We start from the raw sequence: 16312 nt of genomic DNA, 5'->3' as shown, positions 1-16312 counted from the left end.
CAATGGTTGGGTGTGCGTGTACACCAGTGCAGGCATTCCTGTGTGGGGGCTTGTGTGCTGATGGTTGGGGGGTGTCTGGGTATGTGCAGTGGGCATGCTTTAGTGATGGGTATCCATGCTTAGTTGTGTCATGCAGGTCTTGGTGTTGGGATGGGTGGTTGGTGTTATGGGTACATTAGTGAGGAGTTAGGGTGATAGGGGAGGGTGTGAGGGTGGGGGGGTGTGATAGCATGCAGGTAAGGTGGGGGATATGATAGTTAAGATTTGACTTACCAGTGTCCATTCCTCCAACGACTCCTGCGAGGCCCTCAGGATGCAAGATAGACAAGGCTTGCTCCTCCCATGTTGTTAGTTGTGGGGGAGGAGGTGGGGGTCCGCCGCCAGTCCGCTGAACCACGATGTGGTGCCTGGATACCGTGGAACGCACCTTCCCCCGTAGGTCGTTCCACCTCTTCCTGATGTCCTCCCTATTTCTTGGATGCTGTCCCACAGCGTTGACCCTGTCGACTATTCTTTGCCATAGCTCCATCTTCCTGGCTATGGATGTGTGCTGTACCTGTGAAGCCAAATAGCTGTGGCTCTACCCGTACGATTTCCTCCACCATGACCCTGAGCTCCTCTTCGGAAAAGCGGGGGTGTCTTTGGCGTGCCATGGGGTGGTGTGTGTGATGTGTGAGGTGGTGTATGTGGTGATGAGTGTGGTGAGTGTAGTGGTATGTGGTGTTTTGTGCGTGGATGTTGTGTGGGTGATGGTGTAGTGTGCCTCTGTGTGATGGGGTTCCCTATTCTGTGCTGTCTCTCTCTGGCCTTCTCTCTAATTTTGGGTCGTAGGGGTTTGTGGGTGATGTGGGTGTGTGTTTTATATTGTGCTGGGTGTGTGGGAGTGTTGTTTGTATGTGTATCAGGTGTGTGTATTTGGAATTGTCCAATGTGGCGGTGTTTTGGGATGTGTGTGTATTTTGAGCGCAGCGGTGTGTACCGCCAATGGAATACCGCGGTTGAAAGACCGCCGCGTGGATTCGTGGGTCGTAATAGCATGGGCGTGTTTCTGTTGGCGTGGAGGTGGAGGATTTGTTTCCGCATGTTTATCGCTGACCTTTGGTGTGGCGGGATTGTGTGGGTGTCTGAATTTCGGCGGATTCCGTGATGTGTGTCATAATAGCTGTGGCGGAATTCCACGGCCGCGGCGGTGTGTTGGCGGTCTTCTGCACGGCGGTAAGCGCCTTATACCGCCAATGTTGTAATGACGCCCTATGTTTTTCAACATAATATTTTGGTTTTCAATATTTTAGTTTTTAATGTTAATTTTGAAAGTCAATATTATTGTAATTTATCTTTCTATATAAGATAGTTTATACAGTAGATATTTGTGTAGGTTGATATTTTGGATTCAATATTTTTGTAGTTTTAATCATGCATATGGTCCATTATATCCTATGGAACTCGAAATACGGCTGGTGGTATATCCGTCACTTTACCGTCACTTTTGGGATGGATTAACACCTCCTCCAAAGTTGTAATAACCCCATAGTGTTGTCAATATTATGGTTTACTATATTTTAATAATATTGTTGTAGGCTGATAAGCCTCGCACTGACAGCAACACAAGACCTACCAGAAATGAAGACTATAAGGGCGATGACTAGAGTCTTGGAGCCTACCCTGAAGCCATGTGGTCTGGAGTGAATTAATTTTATGCTTTTTCCTTTTCTAATTGGATTCTCCTACAGATATAGGGCCTCATTAAGAGTTTGGCGGTTGGATTGCCAGACCACCATAGTGGTGGCTGCCAAAACAAAACCATGTTGGCAGTCACACAGACCGCTACATTACGGGTTACACAGGCAGGACCGATAAAAGTCAGCCAAAAACTCAAGACGCCAGTCCAATGGAGGGTGTGAAATAGGCAGGCTGACCACCAGCACCGACAGCACGTCGACCAACCACTGACCGTATTATAAGTCAAAAGTCACAGTGGCGGTTCAACCATGGCAGTCCGAACCATGGCAGTTCGTGGTCACTACAGTAATATACAACACCACATTTGATGGACTTGAAAAAAGCACAGCTGACACACTTGACACAACTGCAAAGCATTCTATAAAACACACCATTTCACACACCACAATCCTTTGCATCTAAAATGCCACAAGCTGTAGCCAGATCTCACAATAGAGAAAAAAAAGAATTTATAATAGACAACCCTGCAATTTTCCCACATCACATACCGCATCCTTCACACATTATTTTTCCAGGCAAATATATTTGCACTTCCCAGCTTCACAAACTCACTGTCACCTATTAATTTCAATATATTCCCTTAGCACCACCATGTCACCCCAGAAAATCCCCGTTTCACTGATGATGAGTTAAGAGTCATAGTAGATGAACTCATAAGAGTAGACCCACATTTATTTGGACCATTAGTCCAGTACACTACTATCGACAGGAAAATGAAAATGTGACAAAGGATAGTCGACAGAGTGAATTTTGTCGGCCCCACCCCGTGCACAAGGGATGACATCGGGAAGAGTTGGAACGACCTTGGGGGAAGGTCCATTCCATGGCATCCAGGCACCAGCTGCATGTCCAGAAGACTGGCAGTGGTCCCCCCTCCTTCCTTACAACTCACATCCTGGGAGGAGAAGGTCTTGGCCATCCTTCATCCTGAGGGCTTGACAGGAATACCTGGGGGAGTGGAATAGGGTAAATCACAAAACTAACATATCACCAAAATGTATTGTCAAGCATGCTCACTGTTCACATTTGACCACCTTCACTGTCACCCCACTCCCTAGCCCGGTGTCCTCCTGTCCATAGACCACTGTCTGGCATCTCACATGTGAACTAGAATCACCTGGGGGAACAATAGCTGTGTACATTGAGTGTAGTACAGGGATTGACAGCACTACAATTCCCAGCAGGCACTGTTCTATAATTCCAAAAACCAGAACAGTGTAACATACTCAAATTTACATTGTTTGGCAAATCCCTAGTGAAGTGTGCCCACCTGAGAGGATGACATTTGTATAGTGTGTGGGTAGTACAAGCACTGACAGGACAGATGGGCCAGGAGGCACTGCTACTGTCAATCCACTCACCCACCAGAATGTCCTCTGCTCCAATGACTCTTGTCCCTGAACTCACCATTGAAGGGTACTCCCCTGAGAGGCTGATATCTGTATAGTGTGTGGGTAGTACAAGCACTGACTGGACTTATAAGGCCAGGAGGCACTGCCACTGTCACTAAAAACACCAGAACAGTGTCCCCTTCCCTGAAGACAACAGTATGTCAAAGCACATATATTGTGTACTCATTGGGGTAGTTGGCAGCTGCCAGGTATTGTGAAGCAGTGAGAGTGATAGAACTGCAACTCATAACAGGCACTGCATCCCCAAATCAAGGCTATAAAACGTTGTCCTCCTCCAAAATACCCCTGTGTACCAAATCATCAATGAAGTGGCTCACCTGGGAGGAAACCATCAGTATAGTTTGTGTATTACAGGGAGGTACATGGCTGCAACTCACAGGAGTCTCCCTTACTGTCACTCCAAAGACCACTCCAGTTTACACTTGCCAAAATACCCTTCTTTGGGAATTCATGAAGTGCACTCATCTGGGGGGGATGACATATAACAACTGCATGAAGTACAGGAAGGGACATGACTGCTAAGTCCAGGAGGCTCTGTCTCACAAAATCCAAACACAAGCCCGGTGTCCATCTGTCCCAATATCCTTGTTTGTGATCTCACAGTCGAAGTGTACACATCTAGGAGGATCACTTAAGTATATTGTCTAGTACTGGGAGTAACATTACTGTAAATTCCAGGAGGGACAATCCCTGTAACTCCAATCACTAGGACACTGTACATATGTCACAATGCATCTGTCTGTGAAATCACAAATGGATTTTACTCACCTGGGAGGGACCAAGAGACAGATCATGGTACGCTCTGTGGTGTGGATGAACGCCTAGATCCATCTAGAGCACCAGAAAACATGAAACAAAGGCCTCAAGATGCATTACCTGAATGGTATTGGCAGCAGACACATTCACAATGCACTGACCACATGATGACTGCAATCACATATACAACAATGTTCAAGGTCTGCCTGCATAACAGTCAGCTAGGACTTAAAAGGATCAAAGCCACATCCTGCTCAGTCACTGTTCTGCCAGCACTGCTGGCAAGATGTACGTCTATGACCATCCTCCCAAGTGCTAATGAACACATACATTCTGCAGCTGGTTGACTAAAATGGAATTACCATATCTCAGAAATGTCAGGTCTATACAATTAATAGCATATGTACCAGTCACAAAAGGGAAAGCTGTCAATCCAATGTGTACCCAGCCTTGGCTAAATGTCACTGTCAACTATTGGAAGCAGATGTCACAACACAACCTGTAACATTGTATCTCTCACATCAACAGGTCGAGCTGCCACTGGGAACACCGAGACTGCTGAACAGACTGTCACTACCCCCATGAATGAAGCTCTCAGTGACAACTACACTCCTGGATGTCTGGACGTTGAGGAGGGTTCTGGCCCATCATGGTAACCTGATCAAATTAGAAAAGTGAGCCTCACTTTGACCACATAAACCCCTCCCAGCCCAGTTGCATCTACACCTCCATTCGTCCCCCAACCTGTGTCCCGAGGACAGTGACTAAAATCTTTTGTCCCCAAGTACAAGATCCTGAGTCACAGCAAAACACCTCCAACAGTGATGGTCTGGGAATCAGTGGTAGGGGACAAACTGTGCCAAGGGTGTAGACATGTGGGGATAGGGTGCGTGGGAGGGATGTTGTGGGCCAGCTGCATGAGGTGACTGGAGCGGGTCCTGGCCAGGACACTATCAGCCAAGTCTTAGGAGCCTACCAACAATCCCAAGGCTTGATGGGCCAGGTACTTACCAAACTCAGGGAAATCAAGCAGCTGCAAATAAACTTTCATCGAGAGTCATTGGAAAAGTGGGAGGCCACAAACACCATCCTATCAGGAGTGTTCAGGGAGATTAAAAGTACCCTGATCAGGAACCATGAGTGACGCCACACCATATCCTTTGGCCCCCCAACACCAGGCCCTTCTACATCAGAGGCAGCCACTAGAAGGGAAGCCCTGTCAGGGGAAGGATTTGCATCAGACACCCCTGCCTCTGTAGCTACAGATCCCCCCGCAAGCCAGGACGTCCACCCAAGACTCCAGGAGGTGCAGATGGCAAGACACCAACCACTGCCAGCATGTGACATCTTCCTGATTTTGCTTCTTTGTGTGCCAGTTATTCGTTTTGTTGACTGTTCTCCAACAATGTTCCATCTTCATGGTAGTAAAACACTGGATTTTGGACTCCAAATGTTGTGGCATCTACTAATATGATTACATCCACCATGACTGATCCCCTCACTTTCATTTTCGTAGCAGCATTTTTTTTTGTCCTGCATCTACGTAAATAAACTCAGCAAAACAGAAAAACATTGCCTTCTTGCTTCTATTCCACATGTTGAAATGTTCAGATGTAAGCCCTTGTGATGCACGTGAGGAAGACACAAGATGGTAATGGAAGGAAGGCTATGTCACAGGTAGTGTGTGTGGGAAAGTACCATCTTACCTGGCATGTTACCCCCATTTTTGTATGTCTGTTTGTTTTTGCCTGTGTCACTGGGATCCTACTAGCCAGGACCCCAGTGCTCATAGTTTGTGGCTTATATGTGTTCCCTGTGTGGTGCCTAACTGTATCACTGAGGCTCCGCTCACCAGAACCTCAGTGTTTATGATCTCTCTGCTTTTAAAATTGTCACTGCAGGCTAGTGACTAATTTTACCAATTCTGATTGGCACACTAAAACACCCTTATAATTCCCTAGTATATGGTACCTAGGTACCCAGGGTATTGGGGTTCCAGGAGATCCCTAGGGGCGGCAGCATTTCTTTTGCCACCCATAGGGAGCTCAGACAATTCTTACACAGGACTGCCACTGCAGCCTGAGTGAAATAACGTCCACTTTATTTCACAGCCATTTTACACTGCACTTAAGTAACTTATAGGTCATCTATATGTCTAACCCTCACCTAGTGAAGGTTAGGTGCAAGGTTACTAAGTGTGAGGGCACCCTGGCATGAGCCAACGTGCCCCCAGATTGTTCAGGGCAATTTCCCCGGACTTTGTGAGTGCGGGGACACCATTACACACATGAACTACATATAGGTAAATACCTATGTGTAGCTTCACAATGGTAACTACAAAAATGGCCATGTAACATGTCTAAGATCGTGGAATTATCCCCTGAAGCCAAACCTGGTATTGGGATGCCAATCCCATGTATGCCCGGGGCTCCAGCATGGACCCCGGGCACTGCCAAACCAACTCTCTGTGGATTTCTCTGCAGCTACCGCTGCTGCCAACCCTCAGACAGGTTTCTGCCCTCCTGAGGTCTGGGCATCCTGGCCCAGGAATGCAGAACAAAGGATTTCCTCTGAGAGAGGGTGTTACACCCTCTCCCTTTGAAAATAGCTGTTAAGGGCCTGCAAGGAGTAGCCTCTCCTAGCCTCTAGGAATGCTTTGAAGGGCACAGATGGTGCCCTCCTTGCATAAACCAGTCTACACCGGTTCAGGGAGCCCCCAGCCCCTGCTCTGGCGCGAAACTGGACAAAGGAAATGGGAGTGACCACTCCCCTGTCCATCACCACCCCAGGAGTGGTGCCCAGAGCTCCTCCAGTGTGTCACAGACACCTGCCATCTTGAATGCAGAGGTGTGAGGGCACAATGGAGGCCTCTGAGTGGCCAGTGCCAGCAGGTGACGTCAGAGACCCCTCCTGATAGGCTTTTACCTGGTTAGGTAGCCAATCTTCCTCTTTGGGCTATTTAGGGTCTTTCCTGTGGGTTCCTCTTCAGATAACGAAGGCAAGAGCTCACCAGAGTTCCTCTGCACTTCTCTCCTCGACTTGTGCCAAGGATCGACCGCTGACTGCTCCAAGACGCCTGCAAAACCGCAACAAAGTAGCAAGAAGACTACCAGCAACATTGTAGCGCCTAATCCTGCCGGGTTTCTCAACTATTTCCTGGAGGTGCATGTTCTGAGGGCTGTATGCCTTCACCCTGCACTGGAAGCCAAGAAGAAATCTCCAGTGGGTCGACGGAATCTCCCCACTGCTACCGTGGGCACCAAACGTCTGCATCACTGGTCCTCTGGGTCCCCTCTCATCTTGACCAACGTGGTCCCTGGAACACAAGAGCTGGATCCAAGAGATCCCGACAGTCCAGTGGTTCTTCTGTCCAAAATTTGGTGGAGGTAAGTCCTTGCCTCCACACGCCAGACAGTAATCCTGTGTACTGTGTGATCTAAGGCTGCTAGGGCTTCAGTGCACTTTTGCAAACCTCCCTTCGTGCACAGCACAACCCAGGTCCCAAGCACTCCGTCCTGCATTGCCCAACTCGCTGAGTTGACCTTCGACTTAATGGGACCCTCTTTTGTTGTGCTGGGACGACCGCTGTGCTCGGATTTCTTTAACGCCTGTTCAAGTGCTACTGCGGGTGCTGCTTGCTTCTGCATGGGCTCTCTGTGTTGAAGAGCACCCCCTCTGTCTCCTCCTCCAAGGGGCGACCTCCTGGTCCTTCCTGGGCCCTGGTGTAGGAGGCTGGCCTGGCTTGTGGTGGGTACCAAGGGGTACTTACACTCTGTACCAGGTCCAGTTATCCCTTATTAGTGTAGAAGAGGTGTTTCTAGCATCTTAGGCTGATAGAAAGTAGCTGTAGCAGAGCAGCTTAGGCTGAACTAGGAGACATGCAAAGCTCCTACTATACCACTGGTGTCATATGCACAATATCATAAGAAAACACAATACACAGATATACTAAAAATAAAGGTACTTTATTTTTATGACAATATGCCAAAAGTATCTCAGTGAGTACCCTCAGGATGAGGATGCCAAATATAGACAAGATATATGTACACAATACCAAAAATATGCAGTAATAGCAAAAGGAAGTAATGCAAGCAATGTAAAGTTACAGTAGATTGCAATAGGAGCACATAGGTATAGGGGCAACAAAAACCATGTACTCCAAAAGTGGAATGCGAACCATGAATGGACCCCAAACCTATGGGAGCTTGTAGAGGGTCGCCGGGACTGTAAGAAAACAGTGAGGGTTATAAAAATAGCCCACCCCAAGACCCTGAAAAGTAGGTGTAAAGTGCACCTATAACCCCCAGAGGGCACAGAAGTCGTGATAGGGGGTTTCTGCAAGGAAGATCAACACCAGCAAAGCAACCAAAGTGGATTTCCGGACCTGAGTACCTGTGGAACAAGGGGACCAAGTCCAAGAGTCGCGACAATGTCGAGAGTGGGCAGATGCCCAGGAAATGCCAGCTGAGGGTGCAAAGAAGCTGCCACCGGATGATAGAAGCTGTGGATTCTGCAAGAACGAAGAGGGCTAGAAAAGGATGGATGTCCCACGTCGTGAAGAAGCTTGCAGAGGTGTTCCCACGCAGAAAGACTATAAATAAGCCTTGCTAGCTGCAAGGGTCACGGTTAGGGTTTTTGGATGCTGCTGTGGCCTAGGAGGGACCAGGATGTCGCCACTTGGATGAGGAGACAGAGGGGCGGCCAGCAAGTCAGGGAGCCCTCACAGAAGCAGGCAGCACCTGCAGAAGTACCGGAGCAGGCACTTGGAAGAGCAGTGAACCGGAGTCCACCCGAAGACACAAAAGGAGTCCCATGACGCCGGAGGACAACTCAGAAGGTTGTGCACTGCAGGTTAGAGTGTCGGGGACCCAGTCTTGGCTGTGCACGAAGGAAATCCTGGAAGAGTGCACAGGAGCCGGAGCAACTGCAATTCACGCAGTACCCAGCAATGCAGTCTAGCGTGAGGAGGCAAGGACTTACCTCCACCAAACTTGGACTGAAGAGTCACTGGACTGTGGGAGTCACTTGGACAGAGTTGCTGAGTTCCAGGGACCACACTCGTCGTGCTGAGAGGGGACCCAGAGGACCGGTGATGCAGTCTTTTGTTGCCTGCGGTTGCAGGGGGAAGATTCCGTCGACCCACGGGAGATTTCTTCAGAGCTCCTGGTGCAGAAAGGAGGTAGGCTACCCCAGAGCATGCACCACCAGGAAACAGTCGAGAAGGCGGCAGGATCAGCGATACAAGGTTGCAGTAGTCGTCTTTGCTACTTTGTTGCGGTTTTGCAGGCGTCCTGAGCAGTCAGCGGTTGATCCTTTGGCAGAAGGTGACGAGAGAGATGCAGAGGAACTCTGGTGAGCTCTTGCATTCGGTATCTGAAGAATTCCCCAAAGCAGAGACCCTAAATATTCAGAAAAGGAGGTTTGGCTACCTAGGAAGGAGGACAGGCTAGTAACACAGGTAAGAGCCTATCAGAAGGAGTGTCTGATGTCACCTGCTGGCACTGGCCACTCAGAGCAGTCCAGTGTGCCAGCAACACCTCTGTTTCCAAGATGGCAGAGGTCTTGAGCACACTGGAGGAGCTCTGGGCACCTCCCCTGGGAGGTGCAGGTCAGGGGAGTGGTCACTCCCCTTTCCTTTGTACAGTTTCGTGCAAGAGCAGGGCTGGGGGATCCCTGAACCGGTGTAGACTGGCTTATGCAGAGATGGGCACCATCTGTGCCCATCAAAGCATTTCCAGAGGCTGGGGGAGGTTACTCCTCCCTAGCCCTGACACCTTTTTCCAAAGGGAGAGGGTGTAACACCCTCTCTCTGATGAAGTCCTTTGTTCTGCCTTCCTGGGCCAGGCCTGGCTGGACCCCAGGAGGGCAGAAACCTGTCTGAGGGGTTGGCAGCAGCAGCTGCAGTGAAACCCCGGGAAAGGCAGTTTGGCAGTACCCGGGTCTGGGCTAGAGACTCGGGGGATCATGGAATTGTCTCCCCAATGCCAGAATGGCATTGGGGTGACAATTCCATGATCTTAGACATGTTACATGGCCATGTTCGGAGTTACCATTGTGACGCTATACATAGGTAGTGACCTATGTATAGTGCACGCGTGTAATGGTGTCCCCGCACTCACAAAGTCCGGGGAATTTGCCCTGAACGATGTGGGGGCATCTTGGCTAGTGCCAGGGTGCCCACACACTAAGTAACTTAGCACCCAACCTTCACCAGGTGAAGGTTAGACATATAGGTGACTTATAAGTTACTTAAGTGCAGTGGTAAATAGCTGTGAAATAACGTCGACGTTATTTCACTCAGGCTGCAGTGGCAGGCCTGTGTAGGAATTGTCAGAGCTCCCTATGGGTGGCAAAAGAAATGCTGCAGCCCATAGGGATCTCCTGGAACCCCAATACCCTGGGTACCTTAGTACCATATACTAGGGAATTATAAGGGTGTTCCAGTATGCCAATGTGAATTGGTGAAATTAGTCACTAGCCCGTTAGTGACAATTTGGAAAGCAAAGAGGGCTTAACCACTGAGGTTCTGGTTAGCAGAGCCTCAGTGAGACAGTTGGTCATCACATAGGGAACACATACAGGGCACACTTATGAGCACTGGGGCCCTGGCTGGCAGGGTCCCAGTGACACATACACTAAAACAACAAATATACAGTGAAATATGGGGGTAACATGCCAGGCAAGATGGTACTTTCCTACACCTGGCAGCACCCATTATCTTCAACCGCGACTCTTGCAGCTAGCACGGCTTGTTTGTAGTCTTTCTGCGTGGAAACAACTCTGCATCCTTCAGCACGCTGTGTGGCATCTTCTGTGCAAAGGAGAAGTTCCTGGCATCTTCCGTTGTTGCAGAATCTTCAGCTTCTTCCACCCAGAGGCAGCCATTTTGCACCTTCATCCGGGGTTTAGTGGGCTCCTGCCCCTCGGACACTTGTGTGACTCTTGGACTTGGTTCCTGTCATTTGCAGGTCCTCAGGTCCAGGAATCCGTCTTCAGTGCTTTGCAGTTAGTTGTTGCCTTTGCAGAATCCCCTATCACGACTTTACTGTCTTTCTGGGGTAGTAGGGTAACTTTACTCCTACTTTTCAGGGTCTTGGGGTGGTGGGTCTTCGACACCCTTAGTGTTTTCTTACACTCCCAGCGACTCTCTACACACTACACTAGGTCTGGGGTCCATTCATGGTTCGCATTCCACTTTTGGAGTATATGGTTTGTGTTGCCCCTAGGCCTATTGTCTCCTATTGCATTCTATTGTGTTCTACAGTGTTTGCACTACTTTTCTAAGTGTTTTACTTACTTGATTTTGGTCTGTGTGTATATTTTGTGTATTTTACTTACCTCCTAAGTGGAGCCCCGCGAATGCATGGGATTGGCACCCCAATACCAGATTTGGCATGGGAGGACAATTCCATGATCCTAGACATGTTACATGGCCATATTCGGAGTTACCATTGTGAAGCTACATATAGGTATTGACCTATATGTAGTGCACATGTGGAATGGTGTCCCCGCACTCACAAAGTCCAGGGAATTTTCCTTGAACTATGTGGGGGCACCTTGGCTAGTGCCAGGGTGCCCTCACACTTAGTAACTTTGCACCTAACCTTCAGTAAGTGAGGGTTAGACATATAGGTGACTTATAAGTTACTTATGTGCAGTGTAAAATGGCTGTGAAATAACGTGTGCGTTATTTCACTCAGGCTGCAGTGGCAGTCCTGTGTAAGATTTGTCTGAGCTCCCTATGGGTGGCAAAATAAATGCTGCAGCCCATAGGGGTCTCCTGGAACCCCAGTACCCTGGAGACCTAGGTACCATATACTAGGGAATTATAAGGGTGTTTCAGTGTGCCAATTAGAATTGTTGAAAATGGTCACTAGCCTATAGTGACAATTGTAAAGTCAGAGAGAGCATAAGCACTGAGGTTCTGATTAGCAGAGCCTCAGTGACACAGTTAGTCACTACACAGGCACACACATTCAGGCCACAAACTATGAGCACTGCAGTCCTGGCTAGCAGGATCCCAGTGAGACAGGCAATAACAAACTGACATACATGTAAAAATGGGGGTAACATGCCAGGCAAGATGGTACTTTCCTACACAACCCCCCCCCAAACGAGGGACAATAAGGCTATCCTTGCCCAGATGAGTCTTTATTTTCTAGGTGGAAATATCTGGAGAGTCCATATGCATTGGAGTGGGTACTCCCAGGTCTATGTTCCACTGTATAGTCCATTTCCTGTAGGGAGATGGACCACCTCAACAATTTAGGGTTTTGACCTTTGATTTGTTTAAGCTATAATGGAGGTTTGTCGTCTGTCTGAACAATAAAGTGAGTACCAAACAGGTATGGTCTCAACTTTTTCAGTGCCCAGACCACAGAAAGGCCCCCCTCTCTATGCAGACCAATGCTTTTCTCTAGGGGTAAACCTCCTGCTGATAAAAGCAACAGGTTGATCCTGGCCCTCAGTGATAAGCTGTGATAGAACTGCTCCTACCCCTAATTCAGAAGCATCAGTCTGGACTATGAATTTCTTGGAGTAACAAGGGCTTTTTAGGACAGGTGCAGAGCACATGGCCTGTTTGAGCTCATCAAAAGCCTTTTGACAGCTAGCTGTCCACAATACCTTTTTAGGCATCATTTTGCTCGTGAGGTCATTAAGAGGGGCTGCAATGGAGCCATAGTTCTTAATGAACCCCCTATAGTACCCTGTGAGGCCTAGGAAGGCTCTCACCTGGGTTTGAGTTGTAGGGGGAGCCCATTCCATACTAGTTTGGATCTTCCCCTGCAGTAGTGCAATCTGTTCCCCACCTACCAGGTGGGCCAGATAAACCACTTTCCCCTGCCCTATCTGGCACTTTAAAGCGTTGATAGTGAGGCCTGCCTTTTGCAGAGCCTCCGAAACTTTCCATAGGTGGACCAGGTGATCATCCCAGGTGGAGCTAAAGACAGCTATATCATCTAGATATGCTGCACTAAAAGCTTCCAATCCTTGCAGGACTGTATTCACCAACCTCTGAAAAGTGGCAGGTGCATTTTGCAAACCAAAGGGCATAACAGTGAACTGATAGTGCCCTCCAATGGTGGAAAATGCTGTTTAGGTTTAGCATCTTCTGACAACTTAATCTGCCAATACCCTGCAGTTAAGTCAAAAGTGCTTAGATACTTGGCAGAAGCCTGTGTATCTATTAGCTTATCTGCCCTGGGTATAAGGTGAGCATCAGTTTTGGTTACTTTATTGAAACCTCTATAGTCAACACAAAACCTAATTTCCTTTTTACCATCTTTACTATGGTGTTTGGGGACAAGCACCACTGGGCTAGCCCATGGTCTTTCAGAAGGCTCAATCACTCCCAGATCTAACATTTTCTGTACCTCTTGTTTTATGCAATCCCTGACATGGTCAGACTGGCTATAAATCTTACTTTTTACAGATAAAGGGGGTCATTCCGACCCTGGCGGTCCATGACCGCCAGGGCCGGGGACCGCGGAAGCACCGCCAACAGGCTGGCGGTGCTTCCTGGGCCATTCTGACCGCGGCGGTAAAGCCGCGGTCAGAAAAGGGGAACCAGCGGTTTCCCGACGGTTTTCCCCTGGCCCAGGGAATCCTCCATGGCGGCGCTGCAAGACCCCCTTCCCGCCATCCCGTTGAACAGGATGGCGGGAATGGGTGTCGTGGGGCCCCTGGGGGCCCCTGCACTGCCCCTGCCACTGGCATGGGCAGTGCAGGGGCCCCCTAACAGGGCCCCATAATGATTTTCAGTGTCTGCTTTGCAGACACTGAAAATCGCGACGGGTGCCACTGCACCCGTCGCACCCCAGCAACTCCGCGGGCTCCATTCGGAGCCGGCTTCATTGTTGCTGGGTCTTTCCCGCTGGGCCGGCGGGTGGCCTTTTCGCGGTCGCCCGCCGGCCCAGCGGGAAAGCCAGAATGACCGCTGCGGTCTTTTGACCGCGGTGCGGTCATTCGGCGGTTCCCGCCAGGCGGGCGGCTACCGCCGCCCGCCGCGGTTGGAATGACCGCCAAAGTGTCTCCAGTGTCGATTGTGTGCTCACACCAGGTAGTTGTACCTGTGATCAGTGAGAAGAGGTCAGAGAACTGATCTAAGAGATTTATGCAGTTGTCCTTCTGCTCAGCAGTAAGGCAATCTGCAAGCACTAAGCCATCAGCTTCAGTGGGGGGAGAAGAGGTCAGGGAGAGGGTCACTCTCTTCTTCCTGCCCCTCATCAGTTGCCATGAGCAGAGTTAAGTCAGCCCTGTCATAATAAGGTTTCAGGTGATTGACATGGAGCACCCTAAGGGGACTCCTGGTAGTGCCCAGGTCTACCAAATAGGTGACCTCACCTTTCTTTTCTACTATTAGATGGGGTCCACTCCATTTGTCCTGGAGTGCTCTTGGGGCCACAGGCTCCAATACCCACACCTTCTGTCCTGGGTGGTACTGGGTCAGGACAGCCTTCTGGTCATGCCAATGATTTTGGAGCTCTTGGGTGGCCTGAAGGTTTTTACTGGCCTTTTTCATGTACTCAGCCATTCTGGATCTTAGGCCAAGTACATAGTCCACAATGTCTTGCTTGGAAGCTTTTACAGGTTGTTCCCAACCCTCCTTTACAAGAGCAAGGGGACCTCTTACAGGATGCCCAAAAAGAAGTTAAAAGGGGCTAAAGCCCACTCCTTTTTGGGTTACCTCCCTATAAGCAAAAAGGAGGCAGGGCAACAGGACATCCCATCTCCTTCTGAGTTTTTCAGGAAGTCCTATAATCATACCTTTGAAAGTTTTATTAAACCTCTCAACCAGACCATTTGTCTGTGGATGATAAGGAGTAGTGAACTTGTAAGTTACACCACACTCCTTCCACATAGCTTTGAGGTATGCAGACACGAAGTTGCTACCTCTGTCTGACACCACTTCCTTAGGGAAATCCATTCTGGAAAAGATTCCCAGGAGGGCTTTTGCCACTGCAGGAGCTGTAGTGGTCCTTAAGGGAATAGCTTCAGGATACCTAGTGGCATGGTCCACTACCACAAGGATAAACCTATTGCCTGAAGCTGTTGGAGGGTCAAGGGGGCCAACTATGTCAACCCCTACCCTCTCAAAGGGAACCCCAAACATTGGAAGTGGAATTAAGGGGGCCTTAGGTCTGCCACTAGTCTTGCCACTGGCTTGGCAGGTCACACAAGAGCGACAAAACTCCTTAGTGTCCTCTGACATGTGAGGCCAGTGAAACAATGGAACAAGTCTGTCCCAAGTTTTACTCTGGCCCAAATGCCTAGCCAAAGGAATATCATGTGCCAAAGTCAGAAGAAACTCCCTATACTGCAAAGGGATGATCAATCTCCAGGCAGCTCCAGGATTAGGGTCCCTTGACACAGTATAGAGGAGGTTATCTTCCCAATAGACCTTATGGCTATCAGTGATATCCCCATTCTGCTGTGTGACAGCTTGCTGTCTTTAACCCTCTAGTGTGGGACAGGTCTGCTATGCCACACTCAGCTCTTTCCTAGCAGACCCCACTACACCCAAAAGGTCGGCAGTGTCTGCTGCCAGCTCATCTGGTGTAGGTTCTGCACAGGGAGAGGATTCCTCTTGCTCAAAAGGGTAATCTTCTGAAGAGGGAGGGGTAGTGGGCAAGGATTTACCCTTTCTACCCCTAGCTTTTGGGAGCACTTGGTCCATTGTTCCAGGATCCAAGCTTCCTTGTCCTCTTTGCTTCTGGGCCTGAGCCATTGTGAGAGCAAAGATATGCCCTGTAATGCCCAGCATTGCTGCATGAGCCTCCAACTCCACTTCATCCCAAGCTGATGTTTCCAAGTGATTGCCTAGTAAGCAGTCTACATGTGAATCAGTGGCTACCACAAATTTCCTTGGACCAGTAAACCCCCAAACCCCAGTTGAGATTTACAACAGCCATGGGGTGGCTAAGAGTGTTGTTATGAGCATCAGTCAATTGGTACTGCTGACCAAGTAGGTGTTGATCAGGTTAGACCAGTTTCTCAATCACCATAGTAACACTTTCTCCTGTATCCCTGTAGGCCTCAACCTCAACACAATTTATTAGGGGAAGTTGCTTGTACTTACCCATATTAAGGGAACAAGCAACCAAGGTGGCAAAGTCAATACCACCATCAGAGACTAAAACAGCCTCTGTGGTCTCCCTAACAAGACCAATCCCAACTACATTACCAATGGTGAGCCCAACTACACCCTTTGATTGGCTATTTGTAGTAGTCTTCCCGCCACCACTGCTATTACTAGGGGCATTAGATGATGCAGTTGGGGTTGTGGTAGTGGGAGCCTTGATGTTTTTCTTTGGACAAGTAGAATCACTTGCCCAATATCCTTTACTTTTACATAAACAACACCCTGGCTTCTTTTGATTGTTAGAAAAGGATTTGGACCCACC

Source organism: Pleurodeles waltl, chromosome 9 (assembly GCF_031143425.1).
Source record: "Pleurodeles waltl isolate 20211129_DDA chromosome 9, aPleWal1.hap1.20221129, whole genome shotgun sequence".
Taxonomy (NCBI): Eukaryota; Metazoa; Chordata; class Amphibia; order Caudata; family Salamandridae; genus Pleurodeles; species Pleurodeles waltl.
This window is presented reverse-complemented; position numbering follows the sequence as displayed.